Below are 7,349 nucleotides of genomic sequence, written 5' to 3' on the forward strand. Positions count from 1 at the left end.
CAATTGCTTCTGAGCACCTAGCCAGGTTTGTGTCACCGGCGATAATCACCCTTTCACTCTCTCCTGCCTTTCCCTTCTTCCCTTTGTCTTTCTCCGTCTGATTCGGACTCGACAAGGGGCGTTGACCTCTACGCTCCTGCTTTTTTGTGTGACGGCCTCATGGGTGCCGCTCTTTCCAGCTAACCCCTCACCACGTTGCACGCATTCCACGCACTTTTCCAGCTCTCCCCGTCCTGTCACGTCGGGGGACTGCATTTCATTGTCACAAAAATGGCGGCCCTGTTCAGCTTTTTCTCGGCTGCTTTAACTCTTTCTTCCACTACCTTCTGCGAAACACGCTCCCTATTTAGCTCATTTTTGAGCTCTTAAACCTGTTTGACAATCTCCTCCTCGAAAGCCAGTGTGTGCCGATTGACTCGAATCCCTCTGCACTCTCATCCGTCCCCTCATCTGCCTTGTTGGACCCCCTCCCCCTCGGAGACTGCCTGCTTTCCCGGCTTTCTTGCCATGTATTACAGGGTATTTTACTATGATAATGCATATCACGTGCCTTCTAGCAAAAACCGATACGCACAGGATGTAAATCCTAAACTCTTTGAGACGTTGTCTACATAATTGAGCACAGCAGCAGACTGCATCAATAACAAAAGCACTGATGAAAGTAGTGGTATTTAAAATGTGTTTGATACATCTTGAAACACTTATTATTGGAACTGTGGTGCAATTTTTAATAATGCGCAGAATTTTTTAGAAAAATGAGTGGGAAGGTTGACGGCTGGGTGTTTTTCCTCTGTGCTAGCATATTGTATGTAGCGGGTTCACTGCTTTGTTTTTCCCAATGTCGTGCACCAGGCATAATTTTCAAGTGGCTGGAAGTGTTTCCCAAGCTCTTAAAATCACAAAATAGTATATGTTCTCATATTTGATGTTCCTGTAGTCAGTTTTCGCATGGTGTTGAAATTTTGGAAACTTGATAAAGGTCGCTAAACAATTGAAAATTCTTTATCTTTTCTGCAGCTGCACACTTTTTATGATTCTGAAGGTGCAAGAGATGTGGTGAAAGCAAGTTTTCAATCAATGGGATAAAGTGGCGTCTGAAAGGCTTAAAATGTCGCGAATTCTCACCAATGTTTTAAAAGCTATCAATGCCGCAGACTTTAGGTACGACACGTTTTCGCACGTGTGCAACAATGTGGCCACGCTCTCACTTTCCCACCAAAACATAAACAGTAAAACCACTAATAGCTATTAGTCTTCCCACTTCCAAGCTGCTATTTAAAGGCTATAAAGAGTTAACGTGCCACCCGGTTGCACTTGCTGAAGCACGTGGCGCGAGAGGACTCTCTGACTATTCTGTAAAACCGAATGTGCACGAAACACACCCGCGGACACGAAAAATGAGAGGCAAAAGAAGGAAACTGCCCAATTATTATTGAAAGGCTCGAAAGATCGGAAAATCAAAACAGAAGCAAGCCCAAAGCATCCACAAAAGCTTATGATTTCGTCGCCTGCACGGAGCCCTGAAAAGCCCGTCCATTCGGCACAAAATCTGAAGCCATGCCCATACAACAAGAGCGGACACTCCCATAGAGCCCCGCGGCCCAATTGACTGCAGCGCACCAAGCCGTCGGCGTTAGTACCTGAACCACACTTTCGGTTTTTGGTGCGCGGGCGTTTTGAATACTTGCTGGTACGCGCAACGCCGGCTGCGCTTTTCCGTTGTTTTTGCTTCTACAGCTCAACCACGTGCGGTCTTTGTGCTAAATCGTTTTATTATTAAGTAAAATTGATTGCGAACGATCTTTACAAGCCTCCATCGAATATGTGCCACGTGCAATTTCATAAAGACGCAATACGCCTTGTGAAATGAGGAAACGTTCATTTTATTCTATATAAATGATCGTTGCGGGCTTTTTGTGCATTCATCCTACGTTGTGGCACCAAGCGAGCAGCAGTAGTCTCAGCAGGAAGCTACACCAGACGACGTCAGATGAAAAAATTAAATTACAAGGACGTGTCATTTTGGTATTAACATGTAAAAATAACGCGCGTAGAGGCGAAGAGTGCGAAAGTGGTGAATGGGCGGCATTACAAACAAAAGCAGTTCGCTTTTACACACACGGCGTAGAAAATACCCGACTAACCCCCCCTCCCCAAATACCGTACATACCACAAAAACATATTTCCAAGCATTCCACTCTTTGCGGGCCTTATTTCCTGCACTTTAATGGCACGAATACACGGGCTACTGCGCATTTACAGAACTTGTCTACAACCGAGGTTTTTTAGCGCACGAAAAGGAGTGTCCCTTTTCGTGCGCTAAAAAAACCTCAGTTATGAACCAACAGACCCTAACCTACGCTCTTTGTCTACAACCGACGCGATAGTACGCTACGAATACACGACGGCGGCCACAACACGTTCTCAACCACACCATGCTGGACGCTCGCAACATTCCTTCTACTCGCACTCAAGACAAATGCGTGGGTGCCGTTCAGAAGACGGAATGTTTTGAGTTACTAGTTCCTGGCGTTTGAGCTCCTTGGCGTTATCTTTTGCGCGTTCTGCCGGCGGAAGCAACACATTCCCACGTTATCACTCTTGACAGTTGCTCGTCACGTTTTCGACAAGCGTGAGTACCGAAAGAAGGCATAAACTGTTGCGGGGCCATAATTGTCACAAATGTGTCGCAGTAAGATGCAGTACGCACCGTACATCGCGCAGTAGGCGGGCGAGCGTGCCTCATAACAAATAAGAAAAGTACCGAAAATAATTTTCAACAATGTTGGGCGTCAGAGGAAGCGCCAGGAACTTGTCAATGCATTGAAGCGCGAGACTACGCACCACGGCCGAGTTGCTTTTCGCTAACCGCGTCACAGCGCCAGGCGCGCTCACTGCGCTTGAAAAGTACCCCAAGAACTAAGGAAATTAGCTACAATAATGCTGGGGGTCAGAGAAAGCGCCAAAACATGTAGCAGCAAGATTCAGTAACGTGAAACTGCGTCACAGCACCCTGTGCGGCTAGCGGGCCAAAAATACCGAAATAAGTTAAAGTAGTATTGGAACTCATAGAAAGCGTCGCAAACATCTAATACAATTCATTAATTCAAATTAACTGCGCCACGACGGCCGCGCAGTTTTTCGTTAACTGCATCACAAGTCTAGCCTAGGTGCCGTAAGCCTAATTGCTTGAAATGCGCCGCAGACTGTCGAACAAAATTTCTCACCTTGCCATAGTCCAGTAGTGCAAGCGGTGCCATGTCGAAGTTCAGAAGGAACGCAAGAATTCGCCTGGAACACCAAACCAGGCTAAATCCAAAAATAGAAAAACAGGCAGACGGGTGACCCAACAGGCCAACGCTCAGATGTGCGGCCGGTCCAAGGTCGATTCAAATAGGTCGCGAAGCTTCGTGCGAAAAGCGGTTCAGTACAGATTGTCACCGACATCAGCATGGGGGGTGATGGGAGCAGCGATTGAAGCGCGACTATGTTTGGAGGGAACAAACATTGGGAAAGAAAAACGCGTTTTTTTAATTCAAGCGAGACACAGTTAGATTCATTCAACGGAAATAAAAATCCTAGTCAATTTTATATATTCGTGAAGAGTTAAGAAAATACAAATTTAATTTTATTATTATTAATAAATGCATTTCTTTACAGCGCCCATCGCTACGGGGGGCGTTGACGCCACTATCACTCGCAATGCAATGCACGTCTTGAAATGAGCAGAAAGGCGCACTCGTAAAGTTCACCTGTTGAAATACGCCCTCCTCACAGTTTGTGCGTTCTTGCTTGTCGAAGTTTGTCTGAATTTGGTGACGCGGGTAGCTTCATCGCTTTTTAATGTGTTCAGTCAAAAGAAGTGAGTTGCGACCGCCAGCTGATTGTGCAGTTGTTTTCGCGCGACTGCGCTGGCCGACGGGCTTGGCATCCGACAATAGGATCAGCACCCTACACCTAAAGCTTTCGTCGGCCTCCAAAGAAAGTATGTTCTGGGCAGGGATGCGATTTCGACAACCGTACGGCTGGCCTTTTCCTGCATCGCTTTCCACGCTGAAAGCTCAAAACGCCCATCAAGTCGAATGGCGGGGCATTTGAATATATAGTTCCAAAGGCAGGACAACAAAACAAATTTCGCGCCTTCAAAAATAACATGACGTCACTTCTGCTTTTAACGGACGTGGCATCACATTATTTTTTCTTCCGCCGGAAGTGTTCCCACCACATACAGATGGCGCTAAGCCCCATGAACCGCCGATGGACCACCATGTTTTGAACGTATGGGCTCCTATGGAAGCTTCGCTACCAGGTATATTTACCTTGGGCGGTCTCTCTCGCTACTATGGTGTTTCTGACGAATGACACAAGCATCTACCTCGTTATTCGCCGATTCGCCTGTCACTAGACAAAGGAAGTAAGCCGCAAAGATTAATTTATACGCAGATATTTTTACTTTTGCCAGAAAAGACAAATAATATAAAAACAATTTCTGTTAATCTCATTTCACATTCTTTTTTTTTTTCAATGCTCGCGGCACTAAACGGTCGGCGTTAATACTATAGCATGACGTATTTCCTGTTGCAATAGAGTTTCTCACTACATTACCTAGAGGGAAATCTGGCGCTGCGGCGCTGTGGTATGCATGGGAATGCCGGTATATTGTGACTTCGGATTGGCATCGTTCCTGTAGAGACAGGACACCTTGAAGACGCGCTTGGCAAATACCGTTCCGTCTGTCACAATGATTCACTTTCTACTAAAACAGCACGTGAAAAGCTGTTTTAGCTTTATTATTACGCGAAAACATGTTTTGTTTAACTATGAGAACTTGTTATTGTGTGTACGACTACATGTTACGTAAAAAGTATCAGCGTGCCGCTAAAGTTGGAGGACAGACGACAAGGTTCGCGCTCGCTTTGAAACAGTTGGCCGTCTGTTCTTGCTTTTCTTCGCTTGGTCATGCATTGTGGGTGAGTAAAGGTGTAATATGTGTGAATGGAAGCATTTTATGAAGATTTTACTTTGAGAGCGCGTTATTCACGTAGCCATAGCCACGTTTTAGACGAAGCCTCTTACAACACCAGCCAACACGAGCCTCGCAGACACATATACCGTCATTCCCATGACGGCACGGCGCCCCCTTAAGAAACTCCTATAGAGGGTGGCGCCAGATTACCCTCTAGGTGTTATAGTGAGAAAATCTATGCCTGTTGCCACATTTTCGCCGAGTGTCCGCTAATGTTATATTCCTTTCTCTATGCACTTCCATTCCGCTTCCTGTGTGAGCAGCGGCATCTGTTGGGCCCCCAGGTAAGCTCCATGCGCTGCCGCTTCTTCTTTCCGTACCACTGCGGAAGGTACAGTTTCCCTCCTCTACAGTTGGTTCTTTATTCTATGGCCTCGGTCCTCGTCTGCGTCTCTCTTTAGGCCGCCGTCCCGGCGTGCCTAACGTTCCGGCGGGGCGTTCTTGGCGGCCATGCCGACATAACATTGGCAACGAGGGTTAACCTTCCGCGTGGGCTACACGTCTTCGACTACTGCCATGCTGCCCACTAGAATTGCCGATTCTGTTATTCTGCTGCCGCGGACGTGGGACCCGATGCTACTAGCGTTGTACATGCGCAATGCGTTCCGTCGGCATTCGTGACATAACATCGGCGACGAGGAATACCCCCATGCATCACGCCTACATGCGAGTTACACCTTCATAACTGCATTCTCCACCGCATCTTCCACTTCTGCTGCCCTTCTTGCGAGCAGCGTTTCTGCACTTTCTGCTTTTGACGCGCATGCGATGTCATTTGCTTGACCTTCGACGCTACTGCCGCGTCTTCCTTGCGGCGGTCCACACGCCTCGGTCCTGCCTGGGCGAATTTCCGGGTTGTCCTGCACGCCACAAATTTTGCCAGACATTTGGCAAGAAGGGACATTTCCTCCACCTGTGCCGTTCATTGGAAAGTACATCAGGACAAGCCAGCGAGCTGGAAACGCGAGAGAATACTGCTATAAAGACAGCGACCATTTTACACATTGAAGACGCTGTCGGCGCTCTATTGATCACGCGCGTTCCCGCACAGGTGAACAACGTGACTCTGCAGTTGATGGTTGACACCGGAGTGGTTGTGTCGCTGACGAACCTTCAGGACTACAAGAAGCACTTTTCACATATCCTCCTGCTTCAATCTCATTTAATCATGCAGAACTACTCGGAGCAAGTGGTGACGAATTAGGGATTTTTCTCCACAGCCGTCAAGTTTGAAAACAAGTCAGCTTTGGTGAACTTTCACGTTACTGAACTTGGTCCGTCACTTCTTGGACTTGATGCTATTAAGGTACTGAATGTAGTAATCGATGGAGCGACTTTGTCGTGTGTCCAAGCCTCATCTTCGCTACCGGACTTCGACATTGGTTTCCGCGGGACGGAATGTCACCCGACTTCGCTGAACTTATACGGTACAGCGGACTTGGGCAGTGCACCGTAGGCAAACGGCAGGTCGACTTCAACGCCAGCGAGAGAGAACCAGTGTAGAGTGTTGGAACAGTCTACCCCAGTTAAAGCGTTGCTACGGCAAGTTCCACGAAAAACACAGTTGAACTGTACATCACGGGTCAATATGCGTGTTGAGCGCATTCCTACCAGGTTTTTCTATAGTCGCACGCATGCTAACTCATATAGTCATCTTGCTAATTCTTTTCTAAAACAGCCAGATGCAGCAGTTACTTGAGATATGCCTTCAGTGAATTGCGCATTTCAGCGCAGTTCTCATTCGCGAGTGAGTTCTTATACAGCTCGTAAAGTACCTCGAATGAGTGTTTCATACTCAGCCGTATAAGGGAAGAGAGTCAGGCACTAATACTTATGCTGACTGACGTACCCAGTCATACGGCACCGCTAGCAGCACCGACTTCTGAGCGCTTCATAGGATCTGAGGATTCCATGTAGGCACCAGTTTTACATCCGGCTGTGGTGCCCAGCCAATATGTTCTTTTGCCTAAGAGGCGGGTACATGATCCCAGTGGTTCAATGCAGGCACCTTCAAAACGAATGACTGATCTGCCCAGTCCCTATGCTTTCTCCGAAACACCTAGCGCTCGTGTCTCCGAGCCTTCGTGCCCACATGCAGTTCTTCATAACTTCGCTCCCAGCTGTCCTCGAGGAGCGCGTCAGTGAATCTTCGGATTCTTTTGGATCTTGTTCTCCGCCCTCAGAGTAGTTTGACGGGTGCTTCAGTGAGCTAGGAAACTCAAATGTCAACTCTTCACCTCCGCCCCCATTTTCGCCTGGCGGGTGCTTAGCTGAGCAGCGAAGCTCATAAGCAACTTCGGGGCCATTACTGGCACCTATGGAC

This window comes from Dermacentor variabilis, chromosome 3, assembly GCF_050947875.1.
Source record: "Dermacentor variabilis isolate Ectoservices chromosome 3, ASM5094787v1, whole genome shotgun sequence".
NCBI lineage: Eukaryota > Metazoa > Arthropoda > Arachnida > Ixodida > Ixodidae > Dermacentor > Dermacentor variabilis.